The sequence below is a fragment of the Sorex araneus genome, chromosome 5, assembly GCF_027595985.1.
Source record: "Sorex araneus isolate mSorAra2 chromosome 5, mSorAra2.pri, whole genome shotgun sequence".
Taxonomy (NCBI): Eukaryota; Metazoa; Chordata; class Mammalia; order Eulipotyphla; family Soricidae; genus Sorex; species Sorex araneus.
Window position 1 is genome coordinate 173,391,656 of NC_073306.1, and position 24,432 is coordinate 173,416,087.

Genomic DNA, 24,432 nt, shown 5'->3' on the forward strand with positions numbered 1-24,432 from the left:
CAGAAATTCCAGGAACTCTGCAGAATTTTCTCAACAAATCACTTCTTTGGCTGAATTACTCAGCCAGCCTCCATTGTGTCTAAGAATGCTGCCTGCCCAAGAATCCCAGGATAAGGCGACAGCGATAGGAAGTTGGAAGGAAATGTTCTGTTCCTTAAAATACCAAAGGAAAAGCAAGAAAAATGTCCACCCACAGGGGAACATGGGAAAAAAATTAAGTTTTAAAGAGCAAAGAAAAAACAATACTGCTGGTAGGTGATGGGTTAAAGCTTCATCTATTCTTCGAATTGTTCTCTCCATTAGAAAACCTGGTCCAAGTTCTAAACCACTGAATTTACAAACAAGCCATGGGAATGTAATCAGTTTGCAAATTGGGAATTGACAATGATTCACATCTGGCAGACAAGGGTTCTTATTGCTGAGAGTGGAAAGAACTCTGGGTAAGGAAGAACTGTTTTCCTGGTCTCTGAACTCAGCCCCCGAGCTCTCTGAGAAATGAGACAGTATGAAAACTAGTGGTCAAGAACAACTCCTGAATATGAAAATGTCAACCCCAGCACCAAAGATTTCCACTCGACTGGAGAATCAAATAGAGCCACAGAGCTGGATGTACTGGCTCAGCGCATGGCTGCTGACTCCGCTCCAAGTCTGACAAAGGAGAACCCTAAGCCAGCTACCTGCCTCAGCTTCAGGCTCACTGTACAAACTCACAAATTCTGCTAACAAGGCGAGGGGCTAAAGAGATTGCTTTCAGAATAAACTGTTGACGGGACCAAAAGGGCTTTGCAGAAAAGACAAGTACAGTAATGGCAAGAGAACTGAAAATGCAAAGAAAAACTCTCCACATTCGGGAACTTTGGAGGGTTTTCAAAACAAAGTACAGCTATAGTAAAAGTCAAGGAACTGCAGTCTCTGAAGTTGTACAAAACAAGATTATCCATATCTTGGAAAGAAGACTTGAAAAAAATGCAAAGCCTGAGGAGACGCAAAGCGAGTCATTTCCCTTACTGAGGCGTTATTTCATAAAGACTTGCCAAGAGATCAATCTCATCAGTCATAGCCATCAAAACTGTAAATCACTGCAAAAAATTAATGGCGTTACAGTTGATGATGTAAATGTCATTTCAAATTCCTTCACCTGTAACTACCTCTACCATCTATCTGTTCTTCTGTGCAGCCATTTCTCTACAGACCAAATGGCTACCGAAACAAGAGGTTCACCGGTGCCACAGTTCTCTAAGTGAGCTACATTTTGCTGGGGCAATGTTTTGAGAGGCTGTATCTTTGTCTGACCCCTATTCACTGCCGCCATCTTGCTGCACCAGGAATCACAATGGATAGTGACTTTGCACAAAGAGACAGAGAGAGAGAGAGAGAGAGAGAGAGTGTAAAATACCATTTAATCTCTGCTAACTCCGCTAAGTAGTTTTCAGAAATGAGAAGAGAGCAGGAAGACGCAGATACCAATAAGTCAGCCTCAAAAACTGTTTCGAAAAATCCCTTTTGAAGAAATGTTAAAATAAGGGTGACTTTACACAAGTCTAATGCATAGGAAACCATGAACTGGGGGGACACTAAAGGGGTATTTCAAAACATTGTTACTAAAGCCTAAACTCAAAATTCAGCACATGAAAATATATCTCTGCTTCGCTCCTTCACAAACTGCTGAAGAGATCATGTAGAAACTAAACGCAGAGGCCATTCATTTTGTCTTGTGTAGAAGCTTCCTACCATCAAGAGTGGCCGAAATTTAAACTTTTTGGCAAAAGTTCATAAGGCTGTTAGATCATATCATCTCCCAAACACTTCCTTCATCTGGTTACTTAGTGAATAAGGCAAGAGGGAGGACAGGTAATTAATATGGCACTGGAGAGTCTGGGGAGGTGGTTCCTTTGGGGAAACCCTGCCTGACAAGAACCATGCTCTAGATGGGCCCAGCACCCACAAGTGCAATGCCCGCCCCCACCCTCTCCCTATCACCCCTCCACCTCCCACCCCTGCCCTGTTGGTATGATCCCTGACCCCCAAACAATTCCAGTCTTTGATGCACTGCAGAGAAATGTGTGACACCAAGCATACACAACAAACGTTTATGGCACCACAGCAGTGATGATTAAAAAAAAAAAAGGAAGGAAGGAAGGAAGTGGTAGTAATGAAAACAAATACATAAAATTGCCATGATTTTTTCCATTTTAGAGAACATCACTCATTTGATAGTCACTGAAGTTGTAAGGAAAGCATAAACTGGGGAAGCATGGCACCCTTTGGAAAAAGGAGTAACAGAAGCCAATCAAATGCACAGCCCATCCACCAACACTTATTAAAGAAAACAGCAGGAGGTGTAAGGTAGCAGGGAGGCGTCAAAGCAGGCACTGGTAAGGTTTTACCTAAGCAGGAAGACAAAGAACTGTGGAAGCAGAGTGGCTCCCAGACCTCTGGGAAGGCTTCAACTGCAAGGCAAAGGCTTCGACTGCAAGGCAAAGACGTCAGAGGGATCAGGTGGGGCTACTTTCAGATGGAGTTATTTTTGATTATGTTCTAAGGCCTATCACTCAATTCCTCTTTTTCCAATTTTACAGGACATGAATATGCCAGTTCCGCGTCCACCTTAATGGACAGCACTGAATAAAGCCGTCAAAACTAATTTCACTTAACAAAGGAACTTCACCCATCAGCCTGCCGACATCGCTCCACTTTCCCCACTGCAGGCTGGAGCTCCCAGAGAACTGGGAGATAGCAGAGCATGGCGGGTGGAGGGGGTACCTGCTTCAGCCCCCAATCTTTAGCTCGTGGCACTCATGCACTAGCAACCCAACAATAATAATCACGCGATCATCCAAAACAATTGGAGAGTGTGACGGTAGTAGCCTCTTACCCCCTTAGGAAAGAAGCCTTCCTCTTGGTGGGTGGAGGGGCTGTGATATTAACACAGAATTTTGTGGACGACTCACTTTGTTGAAATCTACTGACTTCACTCTCTATCAGACCCTTTCAACAACTACTCATTTTCTGGTTGTTAAGATCAGACACTCGTCTAATATACGATGTTGCTCATATTGCATCCACGCTAAGTTAATTCATCAAGCAGAGACAGCTGTGAAATTGCCGATTTTAACACGTGTATAAAACCAGAGGTTGGACAGATAGTTCTGGGACTGGGCTTAAGGCACCTGTTTGCCAACCAACGTGGCCAGCCCTGGTTCAGTTCCTGGCACCGCATGGTCTCCTGAGCACCACCAGGAGCGACCCTCAAGCAAAGTCGGGAGGGGCACGGCTTACAGGCGCAGCTGGCGTGGCTCCCAAACAAAAATGTCATACGCCCTCACAACTCACCAAATTCCTTTCCTAACGGAGCACCCCTTGAACCCTTTAAACCAGAACCCCTGACACTGAAATGGGTGTTATCAGAAATGAGATCTCCATCGGGCGTAGCTAGGCCTGTCCTGGCTGATCACCTCATAAGGTCTCTTCTCACAAACACTGCCAAGTACTGCTCTAACAAGCCACAACCCCCCCACCCCACCCCACCCCAAACCAAACAAGGACCATGGTGGGGAAAGTGGACCTGAGGTCCACATGTTAGCAGAAGTTAAAAGACTCAAATGAGAAGATCAAAGTAACATTGCAGCGTCTCCTCTCGCAGGTTCCAGACTCGATGGAAAGCTGCAGAGTCCCAGAGACGTAAGTCGCCGCTTCATGGTTATTAGAGCAATTTCTACATGGGTCTAAAACTGCTGCATCTCTTTGGTCCATCTACACAATGGAATACTATGCAGCTGTTAGAAAAGATGAAACCATGAAATTTGCATATGTGGATGGACATGGAGAGTATTATGCTAAGTGAAATAAGTCAGAAAGAGTGGGACCAGACGCAGAATGACTGTACCCATTTGTGGAATATAAAGTTTGTATTTGTGGAATATAAAATCGGAGAATAACACCCAAGGATAGTAGAGACAAGGGTCAGGAGGTTGGAAGGAAAAACCATCCCACAGCTTGGAAGCCAATCTCATATGCTGAGGGAAAAGGCAGGTGGGAGGGAGAAGAGACCACTAAGTAAATGATGGTTAGAGGGATCACTCAGGATGGTAGATGCGTGTTGAAAGTAGAAAGTAGACTAAGCAAACATGATGGTTGCTTAGTGCCTATATTGCAGACCATAACACCCAAATGAAGAGAGAGAGAGAGAGAGAGAGAGAGAGAGAGAGAGAGAATGTGTTTGTCACAGAGATATAGGGAGGGAAGGGTGGGGGTGGCAGGAGGCAGGAGGGACACTGGGAACATTGGTGGTGGAGAAAGGGCACTGGAGGAGGGATGGGTACTCAAACATTGATTAAAATGTAATCACAGAAATTTGTAAGTCTGTAACTATATTTCGTGGTGATTCACTGAAATAAAAATAAATAAATAAAAAACGTGTTACATCTCACGTGTTAATCCTCTGTCACCATTGCCTCACACTGCTCCTTGCTTTATCCTAACTGATCCTCTCCTGATGCACCTCCTCGCACCTCTCTGCCCAGTTCTATTTCTCCTCACTGAGCCCAGCAACCAGAAAGGCAGAGGGGACGTGTTCCACACCAGGCAGTGTTCCTAGGAACCTTCTCCATAAAGTGTAGAGGCCAGAGCTGAATCCAATACAGCCCTTGACAGGCAAGTGCAAAGCCTCATGTGCAAGGTGTTATTTCAAACTTGGTAGAGCACTGCTCTGTTTCTGCACGGCAGTAGCTCCAGGAAGGAAGGAGAACAGCTGCAAAGCATCCTAGGAAAACCATCTCACTGAGGATGAGTCAGCACTTATAAAAGAATAAACCAGCTTTAGTTGAGGTGTCAAAATGTCTGCATTTCGGGGGAGGAAAGGCACCTCATATAGAGAAGGGAACACCAAGTAAAGTATGTTGGGAGGACCCATTCGGGTTGAAAGATGCGTGCCAAAAGTAGACTATAGACTAAACACGACGACTGCTCAATACCCCTATTGCAAACTACAACACCCAAAAGGAGAGAGAACAAAAGGGAATGCCCTGCTGCAGAGGCGGGGTGGGGTGGTGGGAGATGGGGTGGGGGTGGTGGGAGGGATGCTGGGAATATTGGTGGGGGAGAATGGACACTGGTGGAGGGATGAGTAAATGATCATTGTATGACTGAAATGCAAACATGGAAGTTTGTAAGCTTGTAACTGTACCCCACGGTGACTCACAAATAAATGAATGAATGAATGAATAAATAAATAAATAAATAAAAATTGAAAATAAAGAAAAAATAAAACAACAAAAAAATCTGCATTTTAAAAATAAATGACTTCTGGTAACACAGGGGCTGGAGAGAGGGCACCGAGGGCTAGGGTCATGCCTTACTTGGCAAGAGGAACCCTAGTTTGTCCCCAGGTCACCACTGATGTGGCCCAAATCTCTCTCCCCCTGTTAGGGAACAGTTTTTCCCCCAACGTGCCCAGACACGTTGCACACCAGGTCCAGGCAGACACTGGGCAAAGAATGACAGGTGAGCGGAGAAACCACTTCAGAGACAGCTGATGGCTGCTCACTTGATTGCCAAGAACACACATTTTATGGAGGGCTTCTGCTTAGGGGACGGTCCAATCACATAAAGTTTCGCATTACTGACCTATCACCTTTCTAACTCTGCTCTGCTCTGGCCCAGTCCCAATTAGGGCTAGTTAGGAATGCAGTCAGGTGACAATTCTTTGGGGATGAGACTCAACACTGGATACCTGGTGCTTGTAAAATGTGCCCAGACACTCCCTGCTGGGTCCATCTGCAGGGACAGTTCTTTTCTGCCACACAGGGTCAGATCTTAGCTGCTCCGGTGCCTGTTGCCATGCTCCACATCTCCCAAATACACACATACCCAATTTTTCACTTTCTAAATTTTATTTTTATAAAGTTGTTCACAATAATCTATTACATTCAATATTCCAACACCAATAACACGACCCTTACACCTTCCCACTGACCTCCAGAACCCAATCGCCACCATGCTCACGGCCGATCTCCACAGGCTCAGGATGAGCCTTGTCCAGGAGAATGAATCTGCTGAAAAATTCGAGCATGCAGGCTTTATGACCGAAATTTCCAGGCTCTCATGGAGATGGGAATGGGCGCTCTCCCCCCATCTCCCTGCTCTTCCAGAAGCCGGGCAGTCATACCCATGAACTGCTTCTGGTGCCATATAAGCTCATTAACAACCATGATCCAGAGGCTCACAAATACATCTCAGAAGAGAGCAACATGCTGCAGAGATGCCTCCAGATCCCCCTCCAGGCTGACTCTCATCTGGTGCACTTCGCAGGCACTAACAGAGTCCTGGCAGTCAATTTTATTTTTTAAGTTCTGCTCAGAGACAAAGAGATGGTAGAAGGGTTAAAGCACTTTGCCCTGTACATGCCAAACCCGTTTGATCCCCAACACCACATACAGTCCCAGAGTGCAGCCTGGAGTGATCCCTGAGCATAAAGCCAGGAGTAAGCCCTGAGCACTGCAGAGTCTGGCCCCAAACTCCCTGTCCCCATCCCATCCTTAGTGTCCGGCTAACCTAAACACCACAGCTTTGAGGGGGCAAACAGCTGTGCTCCCTCCTTGAAACCGGTGTGACGTAGCTTATTTATTTCCCACCACCAGTTTCCTAGTGTTAGAGCAGACTCAGGTGCTCAGTTTCTTGTCCTGGAGCAATGAGCATGGAAAGCAAGAAGCCGGAGATGGAGTGGCCAAATTTAGAAAAGACTTTAGCTAGGGGAAGGAAAAGGAAAGAAAAGAAGGTAGAGAAGCTGCTGGATTAAGGAAGAGGCCTCCCAAAGAAGGATTCCCAAGAAATATACCTTTATAGCAAAGGTAGGTGGTGAGCATTCCGTTATTATGCTGGGCCATTAAAATGGGGGAGATGAGGCTGAGATGATTCTCTCTCGGGTCTGGATCGGAAGAGGCCTCAGTCATCCAGGTGACCAGGCACTGCCTCGGCCACTGGTGACACTTCCCACTGATGATTCCCTTTCTTTTGGGCTATGTCCCTCATCTCACCCGGCCTGTTCCCCTTTCGTCCCTATCAATAGCACACTGCAGTGACCAACACTCAATTAAGTGGGTGTTGAATGAATGAGGAGGTCCTGGGTAACTATCTTTTTTTCTTATTTTTACTTAGTACCTTTGCTCCAGGGGGACAGAGTATGGATTTGGAGATTAGCCAGGAGCTCTCCCACTCCCAAGCCATCAAACCCCTCCTCTTTAGAGCAATGTGGTCCTGAGCTAGCTTTCTACACTCTTTTCTGACTCAGTAACACTTTTCTATAAAATAGTCCCGACTACCGTCTACGCCTTATTTTTCTTATCTCGGAGGTAGATAGCACTGCCTAGTTTGCAAGGTTTGTGTAGTATCTGTGAGATTTGAAAACAATTTCCCTAAAAGGCCAGGTGGGAGCCCAACACGTGTGCATGAGTGAAAGAATGATTTGCTGTTCCATTCTGTGGCTCCAGATCCAAATGCAACCGTCAAAATCAAATCTGCTGGAGCTGATCTGCATTCAAACAAGAGCCAGGCAGCCACGGTTTTAATGCACAGTGGAGTGTGCTGCCGGGAAGCATGGAAGGAAGAGCTTAGATTCTGCTTTTAAATGCAACGAAACAAAAATTAGTTTGCAAGGATATGGGCAAGGTGTGCGATCTGATTTGATTTTTCTAAACCAAAGCATCTAAATACCAAAGGACTGGCAGCTTCAATCCACTGAAGCTTTCGTGCAGGGCTCAGGGGGTGGGGGAGAGGAACTCTGACAGTGGTTTTCAATGTCTAGACAGTTCTTGCTTTCTGCAATGGAGAAGGTGCAGGCTGACTTGCGAGCGAGTCTGAGTTGCTCTGCTCATGCTTGGCAGATATCTGAGTTCGATACTGGCCCTGAGACCCGCCAGGGTAGCCCTGGTGGCACAGAGCACATCTAGGGGAGGGCTCTATCCTGGAAAGAAATACAGACTAAGTGCTGCGACCTTTATTTAAAATTTTATTTTATTTTCATAAAATTGTTCACAATAATTTATTACACTCCAATATTCCAATACCAATCCCACCACCATTATACCTTCCCAACCACCACCCAAGCTTGCCCCAACAGCAGGACCTCAATAATTTATTTTGTATTGCTTGTTATGAATAATCCACTAATTATCATCAAAAAAAGTTTCCTTAGAAGAAAGTGTTCGAAGACTGTTGTATCTCATCCTGGAGCCATTAAGCCCTTGTATAAGAGATTAGGAACACATTGTTACAGGTTGAGCCTAGCGAAATATATATATATATAGTGTGTGTGTGTGTGTATGTGTGTGTGTGTGTGTGTATTGATCAAGATCGTTTGCCTTCTACTTTACACCCCATCCAATGTGGTGTGCTACTCCTGGTACATCCAGTAGCTAAAATAATAGATATAGCTCCCGGAATTCTAAAATTTTGAATAGGGTGATTCAGCTGAGTTCAATTTTTAACTGGATGGTGACTTTGGGGTCTGGAGGCATCTCTGCAGCTTGTTGATCTCTTCCAAGATTTATTTGTGAGTCTCTGGATCACAGCCATTAATGAGCATAATGATATGGAGCAAGAGGCAGATGGTAGGTGTGACTGCCAGCCTCCTGGAAGAACAGGGAGATGGGGGGAGGTTGCCCATTCCCAACTCTGTGAGAGCCTGGAGATTTTGGTCATAAAACCAGCATACCTGAATTTTTCAACAGATTCACTCATGGAATAGGCATGTCCCGAGCCTGTGGAGATCGGCTGTGAGCATGGCAGTGATTGGGTTCTGGAGGTTCTCAGCAGCCAGGGATCTGGGTGGGCGATGGGCTAATCTGCCCCCTCCAGAGTGCACCAAGTAAAGACTCAGCCTGCTGTGGGATCTGGGGAGTCTGCCATGACTATTAAAGTGCAAGACTATGAATCAAAAATGACAGGAATCACATATGTGTTAGCCCATGCCCACATGTCATTGCAGAGCACGTGTACTGCTGCCGGTACTTGGTGGCTGAGCACATGTCACCCGCCTCTCTCCGACTGAGACGTGGACTTTCACCCTTCTCCAACTGCAATGCTAGGATATGTTCCGACTCCCTCCACTCTAGAGAAGCCCGTACTTTCTCCTGAGCACAAGCATTACATCTCTTTAATTTCCAAGACACTTGTTATGCTTAACTGCTCATTCTTGCCCTCGGAAATTACTTTCCAAGAAAGACAACAAACCCAAAAGGTCTAGGGCTGACTTTCCTTTTGTGCAAAGAGAAAATCCTTGCTCTAAGATGAGTTCATGACTCCCAGAGAAATAGGTGGTAGGGATCAACTCCCTCCCCCCACCCAAATAATGCCAGGTATTCAGGTGGAGTCAAAGTACAGTGGGCAGGGCACTCGCCTTGCACACAGTTGACCCAGGTTTGCTTCACAGGCATCACATAGGGTCTTCCAAATCCTCCCAAAGTGATGCCTTAGCACAGAATCAGGAGTAAACCGTAAACTCTGAGCACCACCAGTGTGGCCCCCAAACAAAAAAACATGACAGGAAATAAAATTTAGGGAGAGCCTAGAGTCTGACACACACATACACACACACACACACCCCTCTCGAAGCTACATATATTATGTGTCTGGGATCCCAGCACTGACCTCACCGCAGTCAGGGGTGTGCAAACACCACAACTAATGGGTGCTCCTCAAACATATGAGACCTCACAATAGCCTGTTTGTAAGCACCACAAAGATCCCTAGAGATCCTGACAGCCAGGACATGCCCCCCACCAGAGCAATGAACACCACCACCAAATAGGTGAGCTCTGCGTGTGTGTGTGTGTGTGTGTGTGTGTGTGTGTGTGTGTGTGTGTGTGAGAGAGAGAGAGAGAGAGAGAGAGAGAGAGAGAGAGAGAGAGAGAGAGAGAGAGATAAATCCCTGGTCATCAGAACCACATCAACAGAGGGAAAGGAAATTGGGGAAGGGGGGGATCTACAAATAAAACCTAGAGAGAGGTTTGGTGGGAAGAGTACTTCTGTCCACGTTTCTTGCTTTTCTTGCTTTTCCAGGAATCTAAGCTAGAAAACCTGAGAAGGAACCACATCCCCAGTTTATGTAAAACCTGGCATTTGTGTAAGAAAAGTACCTTGGTGGGAGGCAGTGTGGGTTTTCAGGGCCCTGATCTGCTGATGCTGCACCTTCCCTGCAGGGAAGAAACAGCTCCTTGAGGTTTGATTTAAAGGGAACTAGAGGCTCTTTCTCTCTCCTCCCTGTCATAAGCTGGGGCAGAGCCTGCTTAGAAACTCCCCCAGAGGCTCACTGTCCTTTCTCACTGCTCCCTGGAGATTTTCTGGGAAGACCAAAGAAACCCCAGAGTTTTTTGATGCTCAGTAGCCACGCTGATCTCCAGTGAAATTTTCCATTTACTTGAAAGCCAGCATTTCCAACTCTCCTTGGGCATATAACGCATGAAGCAAAACCTAAGCAGGCTCCTTGGCGTTCCCTAAAGTAGATAGATGCAGGGGTTGGGCCAGAGACTGTGCAGTGAGAGACAGCACAGTATAGAGGGTAAGGCACCTGCTTTTGCATGCAGTCAACTCAGGCACCCCTTAGGGTCTCCAGCCACCACCAGGAGTGAGCACAGCTGGACTTGGGCCCCCAATAAACAAAGCAACAATAAACAAAGCAAGCCCCCGCACATGCAGATCAGAACAGAAGCAGCTCTGAGGAGGGAATAAGGATGCCCCCAGTGAAGCAGGCATGGAACCAAGGAGCCAGGCCTGGCTTCTTCCTCCTTCCTTCCCTCTCTCCCTTTCTCCCTCCCTCCGTCCTTCCTTCTGTACTCTCTTTTCTTTCTGGGAAGCAAGATAGCATTAAAAAAAACTTTGTTGTTGTTATTATTGAATCACCATAAGTTAGAGCATTACAAAGCTGTTCGTGATTGGGTTTCAGTCACGCAATGTTCCAAAACCTATCCCTCCACCAGTGTAATTTCCCAGCAACAGTGTCCTCAGTTTCCATCTTCCATCCCATCCAACGCCCCCCCTGCCTGCTTCTATGGCAGTCCCCGCCCCCCACCCCGTCCCTCTCTCTCTCTCTCTCTCTCTCTCTCTCTCTCTCACACACACACACACACACACACACACACACACACACAATCTCTCCCTCTCCCTCATTTTAGGCATTATGGTTTGCACTACAGATGCTGAAAGGTTATCATGTATCCCTTTACCTACTTTCAACACTCAGTTCTTGTCCAGAGTGATCATTTCCAACGATTGTCATAATGAACCCTCTTCTATCTTAACTACCCACCCACGCCCGCACAAGTAGTTTTTCTTGAACAAGACTTGCTCCAGAAGATGGGGCAGGGAGAAGGGAAGGAATATGTATTCAAGGGCGACCTCGGGTTTGAAGAGCAAGCCCTCAGCCTGTCTTCCTGCCCGTCTCCATCTTCCAGGTTTGTCTTGCCAAGGGTCTCTGAGTTCAGAAGCCAAGGAGTGAGGGTGCAGAGCAAGGCCGCCCCATCCCCCAGGGACGGTGCTCGTTCAGCCCGGACTACAATGCCCAGGGCTGAGTGGAGGTGACCATCAGGCAGCATGAGGGCTCTGCACACGGAGTTGCCAGCCTGTGTGAATGACACTACAGCAGGCTTTCATGGGCTCAAAACTGTCACAGAAGACATCTGAGTCTTCTACCTGCCATGGCAATGAAGCAGCAATAACCTCAGTTCTTCAGCCCCAAACAGCTTGTGTGTCTGTCTCTTTTAAAAAAATAATATGGGGGGGGGGGCTGGAGTGATAGCACAGCGGGTAGGGCATTTGCCTTGCACACGGCTAACCCGGGTTCGATTCCCAGCATCCCATAGGGTCCCCCGAGCAACGCCAGGAGTAATTCCTGAGTGCAGAGCCAGGAGTAACCCCTGAGCATCAACAGGTGCGACCCAAAAAGCAAAAATAAATAAATAAAAAAGGGGACGCAGCAACCAGTCCCTGACAAACAGCACCACAGCACCAGAGCTAGTTTTGCCAGGGCTCCCCAGGTGGAGAAGGTGCTGTCTCCCTGCCTACTCCAGACGAACCCCGGCATGCAAGAGCCTCCACAAGCAAGGCCCAGGCATGCAGGTACCAGGACTGAATCTCCAGGCCGCATGGCGACAGAGGCACCAGGCGGTCCCTCCCCGGGTCTCCGCGCGCAACGGCCTGGCTGTCATGCCCACAAGCTTCTACCAGGTGCCATCCTGGCACACCAACAGCCCTGGTCCAGAGACTCCCAACTGAATCCCAAAATAGGGTAGAGCCCTACAGAGATGTCCCTGGAACCCAACCACCTACAACCTAGGATCCCTCTCATGATATTCAATAAAATGAGCTGTCACTGTCACTGTCATCTCGGTAGCTTGCTGGGCTCTCTGAGAGGGGTGGAGGAATTGAATATGGATAGGCTGAGTGAAAGGCGAATGCCCAACCGCTCTGCTATCGTTCCAGCCCCAAAATGAGCTATGGGAAATAAATTCATTAGCATCTGTCTCTGGCAGGCAGGCTTGAATGGTAGTGGGAAAATTTGGGAAAAACATAATGCCCAAAAGGAGAGAGAGAGAGAGTAATTGGAGAAATTTTTTGCCATAGAGTCAGAGTGAGGACTGGAGTGGAGGGGCAGATACTGGGGACATTGGTGGTGGAAAATGTGCACTGGTGGAGGATGGATGTTCAATCGTAGTATGGCTGAATCTCAAATATGAAATCTTTGTAACTATCTTAAAGTGATTCAATAACTGTATCACTGTCATCCCGTTGTTCATCAAGTTGCTCGAGCAGGCGCCAGTAACGTTTCCAATCATGGAAAATTATTGAATTTTCCATATTCCATATTCTTCTGGCATGTGGAATCTCATTTGATTCAATAATTTAAAAATTTTTTAAATTAAAAATTTATAATTTTTTTTTAAAAGGAATTCATCCCCATAGGGTTCGAGGGAGGTCGCTCATGGAGATACCTGTCCCAGCCACGGGGGACAAGCCTGAAGGTTGTGTGCTTAGGCTCAGCCGTGTGAGGGCCAACAGAGCACTGCCTGTTGGCGGTAGAGGAACTCCGTGGTGCTGGGGGAGGGGGGATGAATTCAGGGGCTGCGGTGACCTGAGTTACTGAACTGGACCAAGGAGGATACATCTACGTGGCCTCCGTCTTGGGCTACAAGCCACACATTATTTCTCAGATAAAATGGCAATGGGGCAGAGGCCTGGAATAGAGATTAAAGGGGTTTACCCTGCGCATGGCTGATCCTGGTTCAAATCCCTGGGCACCCCATTATGGTCCTCTAAGCACCACCCGGGGACAGTCCTGAGCACAGAGCTAGGAAGTGCCCCTGAGCACCAAGGGATGTGGCTCCAAAACAAAACAGAGCAAAATCCAAATTTTTAAAAAATTAATAATTAAAATAACTAGTCCACCATCTATCCGTCTTACTGGTTCATTATTGTCTGGGCTTTGAAACCAGAAGTAATAGAGTGGGACTCCCACCTGAGGCCTCTGTTAGCTGTGTGGGTTTACTCCATTCCACTGAGCACTCATGTTTGAGCTGTGTGCAAACACCATATTTCTCTGTATAATCACCACCTCCACCTAACCATCACACCCTATTATTAAAGTCATACCACTACAATTTTTAGAAAGTTTCACATCATGGTAGCACACATAAAAACTGTGATGATTGCACAGTCAGATGTGTAAGACAGGGGAGTTCCCCACTGCAAGTTTCAGTAATCCATATCTGAAGAAATACTGTAAAAAGTGGCTGCCCGTTCTGGCTTCTATCCTCAGAAGAATTGACTCTTGGGCAAAATACTTTCAGAATCCCCTGTGAACAAAGAACTACCTCATTTGGAGAAACCATGACTTGATTGTGTGCTCATGGGTTTCGAAATATGAGAAAATATATGTGGGTAAATGCATATGTGGTTATCCATTAAATGATTGTCTGAAATCCAATCATGAACAACTTTGTAACTATGTATCTCATGGTGATTCAACAGAAAATAGAAAAAAATCACTGTATCACTGTCATCCCACTGTTCATCGATTTGCCCAAGCAGGCACCAATAACGTCATCCCATCCCTGAGATTTTAGCAGTCTCTCCTTACTTGTCTTTCCCAACAATTGGAGGCTTTTTCAGGGTCAAGGGAATGAGACCTGTTATTGTTACTGTATTTGGCATATTGAATACACCACAGGGAGCCTGCCATGCTCTTCCGTGTGGGTGGGATACTCTCCTTAGCTTGCCAGGCTCTCCAAGAGGGATGGAGAAATCAGAGAATACAAGCAAGTATGTTAAAACCAAACACATGTGTGCTGCTTTAGGCACATCAGTGGGCTAGACTATAAGAAAAAAATAATAAATAAATAAATATTAAAAATTAATAAATTTAATTTAATAAATTAAAAATAAAAATTAATAAATTTTTAATTAAATATATATATAATAAAGCAAGCCAGGGGCTGGAGTGATAGCACAGCGGGTAGGGAGTTTGCCTTGCACGCAGCCGACCCGGGTTCAAATCCCAGCATCCCATATGGTCCCCTGAGCACCGCCAGGGGTGATTCCTGAGTGCATGAGCCAGGAGTGACCCCTTGTGCATTGCTGGGTGTGACCCAAAAAGCAAATAAATAAATAAATAAATAAATAAATAAATAAATAAATAAATAAATAAATAAAGCAAGCTCCTATCTGCCCAACGGAGCCCCCTAATTTGATCCCCAGTGAAACAAGGACCCCAGTGATACAACTCTGCTGGGGTCCCAGCCCTGAGGGGTCAGGCCTGCCTGGCCCAATCACAACCTTGGGCCTAGCCCCCACACTCCCTAGCAGTGTGAGGGAGGCCCCTCTGAAAATTAATAAATAAATGATCACTACTGGATTTCAGCGGTCAAATCCCTCCTCTAAGAACATCCTGCTTCTCGCTGCTTCTCATGTGACATGAGGATTAAACGTCCTTTGAATTCTAAATTTGAAACTCAAAATTCTTGGAAAGCAAGAACACATTTCATTCAGGCATGATCTGCATCACAAACTCCCAGCCCCAACACACGGTCGCTTGCTGGCAAAGGTTGGCTGCATCCACAACCTTAACCTTGAGAGAATTCATTGATCACTTTGCCTCTAATTTGCATTGCAGGCTGCACTGATAAATTATATCCCCAAGCTTGTAAAGACTGTTTTTTTATCCCCCTGTTCCCATCATCTCCTCTGGGAAAGGGGAAACTTCTTGTGGTTGTCCACTTCTTTCTTGAGGCCCAGAAATACTGACGGTGAGCAGGTAAGTGTGTTTGGGGTCGTGGGGTGGGGGGGGGGGGATGTGGAGAAAGAAAGGAGGGGAAGGGAGTGTGCCAGCCTCCTAATCTAACAAAAGGATCAAGGGATTGATTAAGACATAATCATTCACTCCCTATACCTATCCACCAGTGACACATATAAAGATACTTATTTTTTTGTTTCCTGAGCCCCCTACTCAGAACTTTTCTGGTTACAGGAAATGTTGCAGAGATTACAAACCAACCCTTGTCTATTCACGGATGAAATCCTATGCCACAAATTTCCCTATTCCTTTCTCATGGAAACTACGGTGCTGTCAAATTAAACAAAGAGTTAAGATACAACTGCTCTTCATTTGCTAGAAATGATACTGTGGGTAAATAATTATTAGACTATCGATTCATTAAGAAGAAATGATGGGTAACTAAACAATGGATAGTATATATTACTCTTTCAGTATTAACATTAAAATAGATGTCTGTGAATTCATAGCACTGTTGCACTGTCGTCCCCTGTTGTTCATCCCTTTGTTCAAGGGGGCACCAGTAATGTCTCCATTGTAAGACTTATTGGTACTGTTTTTGGCATATCGAATATGCCATGGGTAGCTTGCTAAGCTCTGCCATGCGGGCAGAATACTCTTGGTAGCTTGCCGGGCTCTCCAAGAGGGAAGAAGGAATCCAACCTGGGTCGGCTGCATGCAAGGCAAACGCCCTACCCGCTATGCTGGGGTCACACCCCACAGTGCTCAGCATAAGTATGACTCCCGGCTCTGCACCCAGGAATCATTCTTGGCAGGCTTGGGGGACCATATGGGTTGCTGGGGATTGAACCTGGGTTGGCTGTGTGCAAGACAAGTGTACTCCCTGCTGAATATACAATTTCTCTGGCTCCTTACTTTCAAACTTTCTTTTAAAACTACCTAGTTTTAAGTTTTCAAAAATGCATGTACATTTTGTCAGTGTTACAGACTCAAGTTTCCAGAAGTGTATCTCAACAAAATTTGTGTTAAAACAAAGACTTTGGAATCTTTCTATAATAAAGAGAGGTGGGGGAGGGAAGAATGGAAGAGAAGGGAATTATAAAGAAATGTAGAGAGGCTGAGTGGGGTTCTGAATTTTCATCTAAAACACTGCCTTTGCCTTCCCAGAAAGAACTTACCAATACACTTAAATTCCCCTGACAGGTTTCAAAGCTGTCTGAACCCTTCCCTCCTGCCTCCTGTCAGTCTCTTAAAAGACTTCTCCTTCTGCCTAAATTAAATTTCTTTAATTTAAAGAAATTAAATACTTTCCTTAATGGAGAAAGTATTCTCCATTAAAGAGCATGTTCACAAGACAAGTTCCTCAGGACCAGACTGAGGTGGAACTTACAGGACATTATAACCTTCCTCTTCGAATTTTTAAAGGTGACTATATATAAATACCCTTCACACAGACCCATAGTTCCCTCTGACACGAGTTTGTAAGCAGGACCTTTTGCCCCCATTCCTCTCTGTCCCAGGGCTATCTTTAACTTGGTTACTGTCAACAAAAGTCCTACAGGTGAGCTGACTCCATCTAATGGAAAAACTACTTTTACAAAAAAAAATCACATAGGAAATACTTTGGCATAATGGATGGAAAAATACTTTCACTAGACATTACATTACATCTTCAAGAAATGCTAAATAATTTGAAAGGCAGTTTAAGTCGCTGACTTTCTGGGGCAAAGCTGTTTTATTTCCAATCCAAACACCACTGCTAACATCTGGATCCTGCAACCGGGAGATGTAATCTTTCGCCCTTTCCATTCCATTTCTTTAGACAGATTTGGGGTATCCAACATAATCCTCTTTCAAATATGCTTCCAAGATGGAATAACAACTATACAGTATCAGATTAGCTTTAGTACAGGGCTAACATATGAATACAAGACTACAGAATTAAACTAAATAGTTATCTGTTTAAGTTCCACTAAGAATAGTATTTCACTACTATGAATATTTTGCTGTAACAAAAATTGTTTTTGAAGGAAACACTCAGATGTCCTTGAATTCAATAAATTTAAATTTTAAAAGTTAATGTGGCTCAGAAATTACATTTGCGGTGTGCTCATGCTATGTGAATAGTATGTTTTCAGTTAAAATATCTCTTTTTTCTCTTAAGACGCTGTGATTTACAAAGCTGTTCATAATAGATTTCAGGCACACAGTGTTGTAGAACCAATCCCACTACCAGTGTCCCCAGGGTCCCTGCCATCCTACGGTCTGCCCCCTTCGCAGGCATCTCACAACTTTATTTCATATGGCTTGCTACAAAAAGACTTAATGATAGCAAACAAAATATTAAGAAGATAAATCAATAAGTCAATTTGTAGTGATTAACTACTACATGATTTTAACCTACGTAAATAAGGAAGTACAAATCATTTAATACAATATAGTATACTGCCTATTCTCATTTACATAACTCAAGTTTCAACTCTGGCATCTAGAACATACTGCATCAAATATTATTTTATACTTGAACCTTATTGTGGTAATCACCATAGCCTTCCTGTCATAACTGAGGTTTCTTTTATTTCCCGCCCCTTTTGGAAGCATATGACATTTTTTTATATTAATTGGTCCAAAAAAACTTAGAATCACAAATAGAATTATTAGAAAATAAATCAATATGTCATTTTGTGATGATTAATGCTATATGTTATTTTTTGTTGTTGTTGTTTTTAGCTTTTTTGGGTCACACCTGGCGATGCACAGGGGTTACTCCTGGCTCTGCACTCAGGAATTACTCCTGGCGGTGCTCAGGGGACCATATGGGATGCTGGGAATCGAACCTGGGTCGGCTGCGTGCAAGGCAAATGACCTACCCGCTGTACTATCGCTCCAGCCCCAATGCTATATGTTTTTAACCCTTCTTTTTTTTTTTGCTTTTTTTTTGGGGGGGGGGTCACACCTGGCGATGCTCAGGGGTTACTCCTGGTTCTGCACTCAGGAATTACTCCTGGAGGTGCTCAGGGGACCATATGGGATGCTGGGAATCGAACCCGGGTCGGCTGCATGCAAGGCAAACGCCCTACCCACTGTGCTATTGCTCCAGCCCCTGTTTTTAACCTTTCTTAATCTAGTAGAAGGCAACCATATACATCATGAATGAGTGCTACATTCAATACCACATGAGGTGAAGATTCTCTTGTCCTTCAAAGGAGCTCTATTAGTGCTTCTTGAAAACCTGGTTTAAAGGCTATGAATTCCCTGAGCTGTTGCCTGCCCATGAAGCTCTGTGTAGTTCCTTCATATCTGAGTAATAATCTAGCTGAACACAGTATTCTTGGTGAGGTGTTGAGTTTATTGAATTTTCCATGTTCCATATTCTTCTGGCATGTGGAGTCTCATTTGATAGATCTGCTGTTCACCTTATGGGCTTTCCTCTGTAAGTTCCTTTTTTGATCTTGCTACTTTCAATATTTCATCTCTACCTTTAGATTTTTGTCATTTTGAGTATAATGTGTCTTGGAGTTTTCCTAATTGGGTCTATTTTCACTGGCAGCCCTCGGGCTTCTTGGATTTCAGTGCCTATAATCATCAACTCTGGGAAGTTCTTATCGATGATTTCTTTACCTATTGTTTTTCCATCACATTCCTGTTCTTCTGGGACTCGGTGATTCTTATACAGTTCCTTTTGACCTCATCCCATAGTTCTCTGGCATGCTGGTCATTCCTTTTCAAACTATTTTATACTTTCTGTTGTTTTCTAACAATTTCCTCCTCCTCATCTTGGTCTAGTTCAAATATCTTAAAGAACCTTATTATACACGCTATGAAATAATATTTATTTTTTTTAATTTATTCTTTTATTGAATCACCATGTGGAAAGTTACAAAGCTTTCAGGTTTAAGTCTCAGTTATACAATGCTCGAACACCCATCCCTTCACCAGTGCACATATTCCACCACCAAGAATCACAGTATACCTCCCCCCACCCCCCCATCTCCCCAGCCCCCCACCCCGCCTGTGTAACTGATAAATATGAAATAATATTTAATGATAAGTGAATTTATAGTAAATATAATGAAAGATCTGTTCTTACTACCTAATGCTTCTGTGGAGCACAGACTTGCTGCCTTGTTTTGTTTTAGACTAACTCATGTGTAGCACTGAGAAGCAGAGGAGCTATAAGCTATCAGATCTATGAGGAAAACAGTCTAAGTAATTATTTATTTATTTATTTATTTATTTTGCTTTTCGGGTCACACCTAGCATTGCATACGGGTTACTCCTGGCTCATGCACTCAGGAATTACTCCTGGCAGTACTCGGGGGGCCATAAGGGATGCTGGGAATTGAACCCAGGTCAGCCACATGCAAGGCAAACTCCCTACCCGCTGTGCTATCGCTCCAGCCCCCCTGTCTAGTAATTTAATGGGCAAACAGTTCCTGCTGTCAAAGATACTACCTCTGAAATACGCCAGAATGTGTATGTGTTTTATTTATATTCTGATAGGTCATTCAAACTTCTAACTGGGATCTTTTAAAAAATAGAACCATTTTATTACCTTTAGGTCCTAATTTACTTTTTCAAAAAGATCAAAGAATAAGGCAACTGTATGGTTCCAAACAATTTTTTTCTAAAACCATTTATACAAGAGTTTTGATTAGAGTATCATGAGTACCTCGAAAGTTTTGTTACAAAACAATCAAACCGAGGAACTACACGAGGAACTTATTAATTGAAGAAAAAGTGACTCCACATTCTGTTTACCTTTCCAGACAGTAAGAAGTAGGCAGTCTTATTCTAAAAATTTAGTTCCAAAGAGTCTACGCAAATTGTCCCTGGGCCTAAAACACACAGAACCCAGAAAACTAGAGTCACTGTCCTGACATGCCGTATTATACTGAGTTTTCTTTAAAGTATAATTTTTCTACGGCACATCTGACAACAGGTTTTATCACAACCTTAAGGGCCCAGTTTATGAAACCCCAAAGATATGGCACGATGTGTAACATCATGCCAATACCTTAGGAATGTTTCGTAAAGGCCACCTGAGTCACTGGAGATGTATCAAATTCACGAGAACATAAGACGACTTCCTAAGCCAACTGGAGAGAGAGCTCACAGAGCTGGAGTGTAAGTCCTGAATGCTCGAGGCCCTGAGTTTGAGCCCTGGCGCCACATGGCCCCTAAGCACTGCCAAGTGTGCCCCACAGACTCCCAGCACCTCATGGCCTGAGCGGCACTGCACCAGCAGGACTGAATGCTAAACCGTGCATCCTGGTTTGGCCAAGTATCGCCAGAAGTGATGCTGGGGTCACAGAGCACTGCTTGGGAACCCTCCCCCCACAGTTTACAAAGCCAAGAAAAAGAAAACAGAAAAGGCACAGACTCACTTAATTTTCATTTTTTCTTTTCCATTAATTTTGAAGAGGTTTAAGGGCACAACCCGGTGGTACCCAGGGGTACTCAGAGACCATGCAGTGCTGGGAATTAAAGCAGGGTCAACAGCAGGTTGGTTTAGTGCTTCACTCCCTGTGCTCTCTCTCCAGCCCTTGATTAAACTTTCTGAGAGACGTATAACAATTTTTTAAAAAAAATTTTTAAACCAAATTGGAGAAACTACTTACTTTTCCCAGGTCTTTGGTGCCAAGCCCCGAAGGCAACCTCCTTTCGCCCACCACGGCTCTTCATTAATAGCGATCGCTCCTGAGGTCAGACAGCCCAGTTATATCTAGAAATTGCGTAGAGACAAAAATTGAAGTGCACATATTGGGCATAAGAATTCAAAGCACCCAAGTGCTATCTGGGGCCTTTCTGCATAATTTAAATACAGATTTCTCCGGAATATCTCAATGATGCGCGACACTGGCTATTTTTCTTTCAGAACAATGCTAACGAGCCTTGCTAAATCTAGATCATATCTTCATCTGTCATCTTATTAAAGTTCCCAAAGTGGGAACCAAAAAGGCTTCTTAGTGAAAATGTCCTTTTCTCAAGAGCCAGGAGGCGACAACAGAAGGATCTGAGCCTGTGACTCTACTGTGACTCGGAAGAAAGTCGCCCCACCACCCGGCCTGCCCCTCCTTCCAAAATCAAGCTCATCTCCCAATGCAGAAGCTGTGGTAAGCAGAAGTGAAGAGCAACTTACAAAGAATCAACTTTCAACTTTTAAATGCCCTTAGAGGTTTACGAGTGCAGGTGGAAATGAAAAGAGAGTTGTGTTGATTGTGGTTTTTTTTTTTGGGGGGGGGTAATTTAGATCACACTCCTGGCTCTGTGTTCAGGGATCACCCCTGTCTGGGCATGGAGGACCGAGGATTGAACTCGGGTCAGTCTCATGCAAGGCAATCTGCCCTACTATCACTCTGGGCCCAGGGTTGATATTTTATTTTCTTTTTTTCTTTTTTTTTGCTTTTTGGGTCATACCTGGTGATGCACAGGGGTCATTCCTGGTTCTGCACTCAGGAATTACCGCTGGCGGTGCTCAGGGGACCATATGGGATGCTGGGAATCGAACCCGGGTCGGCCGCAGTGCAAGGCAAATGCCCTACCCGCTGTGCTATTGCTCCAGCCCCGGGTTGATATTTTCTTAAAAAGCAAAAAACTTAAACATTCTGCTTGATAATAATCTCATTAAAAACATTACTTCCCTGGGCTAGAGAGATAGTACAGAGTTAAGGCACTTGCTTTGACTCAGCTGACCCCAATTTGATCCCTGGCCCCGCATATGGTCCCCCAATACTGTGAGGAGTGATCCCTGAGCACAGCCCGGGTGGTCCCAAAACACAAACAAACAAACAAAAATGACTTCCCCAACAATCCCATGAATACACAAATAATAAGGCATCCATAGATTAAAATGCTGGCACAGGTAGAACAAATGCCACATCAGTACATTCTGACATTTGCACAACCCTTGGCCTCGCCCATCCCGGGGGTCTTATACTAGAGGTAATTTTCAGAAGCAAGATAAAATCATTTAAAAGCCACAAGAGATTGAGAAGTGGTTCAATTAAAAGGAGGTAGGAAAGTACCACTAGGAGCAGGCAGATGTTAACTGGGATTCCGGCCCCACATTAATAAGCTTCATTTAGCATAACTACCATGGCTGCTGCTGTCAGTCACCACGGCTGTCAATGTGTGCATACTGCCAACTCGCAGGCCAGACCCTTCTGCAAGTGTCTGGGTGTGTGTGAATTCTCCCAGGCCTCACCCCTCACCACCCAGCACATTGAGTTCTGCTCGAAGGCTGGTGTTCCCTGATATGGCAGGAAACGCTTTGGGTGGCACACCAATTCCATGCTTGTCTATGCACAAATGCAGTGCAAGAGACACTAGCAGACTGTGGCCCTGGCAGGACCCAGTGACAAGGATGCACAGCGTGTGCCCCAAACATCCGCCTGCAATCTGTTTCCACCAGCAGGCAACGGACACGTCATCCAATGAACCACACCATCTACCACACCACTTGTAGGGAGCCTCTGCTTCCCAGTGGCTCACTGGCCACAACCCTGCTGAGGTGCTTATCCACAAGAGAACGTTCAGCATGCTCTGAAGGAAAAGCGTCATCACCCTTGTACTGTTAGTATGAGTGCAAGCCTGGTAGTTTTCAGTCTACTACTATCTTATTTCTGTAATGTGTCACCAGTAAATAATGTTATCTCAGTACTAAGTCTAAGATCCTCTTTGGATCTTAAAATGCTATAATTTTATGCTATAAATTTTATGCTAAAATGCTATAAATCTCAGATCCTCTTTGGATCTTAAAAAGCTATGTTTTTTTCTTTTTGGGTCACACCAGGTGATGCATAGGGGTTACTCCTGGCTCTGCACTCAGGAATTACTCCTGGCGGTCCTCAGGGGACCATATGGGACGCTGGGAATTGAACCCGGGTTGGCCGCGTGCAAGGCAAACGCCCTGCTGTGCTATTGCTCCAGCCCTGAAAATGCTATAATTTTTAGAAAATTTTTACTACACCATTTTTCATAATTTGGTGGGTTTTAGAAAATGAATTTTAGCAGACTTGTACAATAACTAGAGTTTAAAGGCATACTTGTAATTTATACCAGAAGAGGTCTAAAAGAGTCAGTTTTCCCATATTCTTTAATTACCTTAAGAAGAACGGTAACAGATATCTAATAATTTCTAAAAGATTCTCATTCATGATATTTATAAGTATCACATATAGACACTTAAGGCTGTTTTAAGTCCATGAAACATAAGAAAACTTCCCTGATGATATTAGATAATGAGGTGTTCCTCTCCCACTCTAGACAAACGAGAATGATGGTACCATAAAGCTATGTTCTTGCAGACAACAGAGCTTAATGATAATTGATCGAGAGTAAAACTAAGCTACTTTTCATTCTTGGAAAGCAATAAATGAAAAGAAGACTCAATTTATTCTAAAATCAAGTCCAAGCTACACACAAAGATCAGACATTTAGATGGAAAATTCACTTATTTTTTCCCCCTCTCTGGATCACATCCAGTGATGCTTAGGGGTTACTCCTGGCTCTGCTCTTAGGAATTACTCCCGGCGGTGCTCAGGCAGCCATATGGGATGCCAAGGGTCAGCCGGGTGCCAGAGAAATGGGCTGCTGTACTGTCGCTCCAGCCCTGAAAATTCACTTTTTGTCCATGTGCACAGGTCAGAGGACAGCTCAATGGGCTGGATACACACCCTGGCCATGACTCTGATCTCACATCACACAGTGCTTAGGAGCACTGCTGAGTCCAAGCATCCGAGTAACGCCAGGAGTGGGTCCAGGATGCACGGGCACTGCTAGGGAGCCATCACTCCCAAAACGTTAGGTACAGGGGCCCGGGCAGTAGCTCCAAGGGCTGAGCACATGCTTTGCATGCGAGAGGCCCAACTGATCCCAACATGTCTAGGTCCACTGAGCACCACCAAAAGTGACCCCCCAGGCACTTGAGCACAGAGCTAAGAGCAGCCCTATAGCACCGCCAGATGTGGCTCAAAAACCAAAAATTGAAAAAAAACCCAACTTTTTAAAGATATGATCAAAGATTTCATATTCTAAATAAGATTTTAAACCATTAAAAATATAAGCATTTACATATACATGTGCACACACATATACTCATTTAAAACAATAAATAGCTTTTTCTTAATCCATAAAATATTTAATGAAAT

General features: G+C 44.6%; 1 protein-coding gene across 5 annotated transcripts in view; it reads right to left on the reverse strand.

The window, feature by feature from the left end:
• Positions 1-24,432, reverse strand: part of APBB2 (amyloid beta precursor protein binding family B member 2) — a 359,038-nt gene that overhangs the window by 215,283 nt on the left and 119,323 nt on the right. For 4 of the 5 annotated variants that reach the window (XM_055138252.1, XM_055138253.1, XM_055138248.1 and 1 more), the window contains one exon: positions 20,902-21,005. The exons of the other annotated variant lie outside the window; for it this stretch is intronic. The gene's annotated coding sequence lies outside the window, so the exon portion shown is untranslated. The remainder of the gene's footprint in view (positions 1-20,901; positions 21,006-24,432) is intronic. 5 annotated transcript variants of the gene reach the window in all.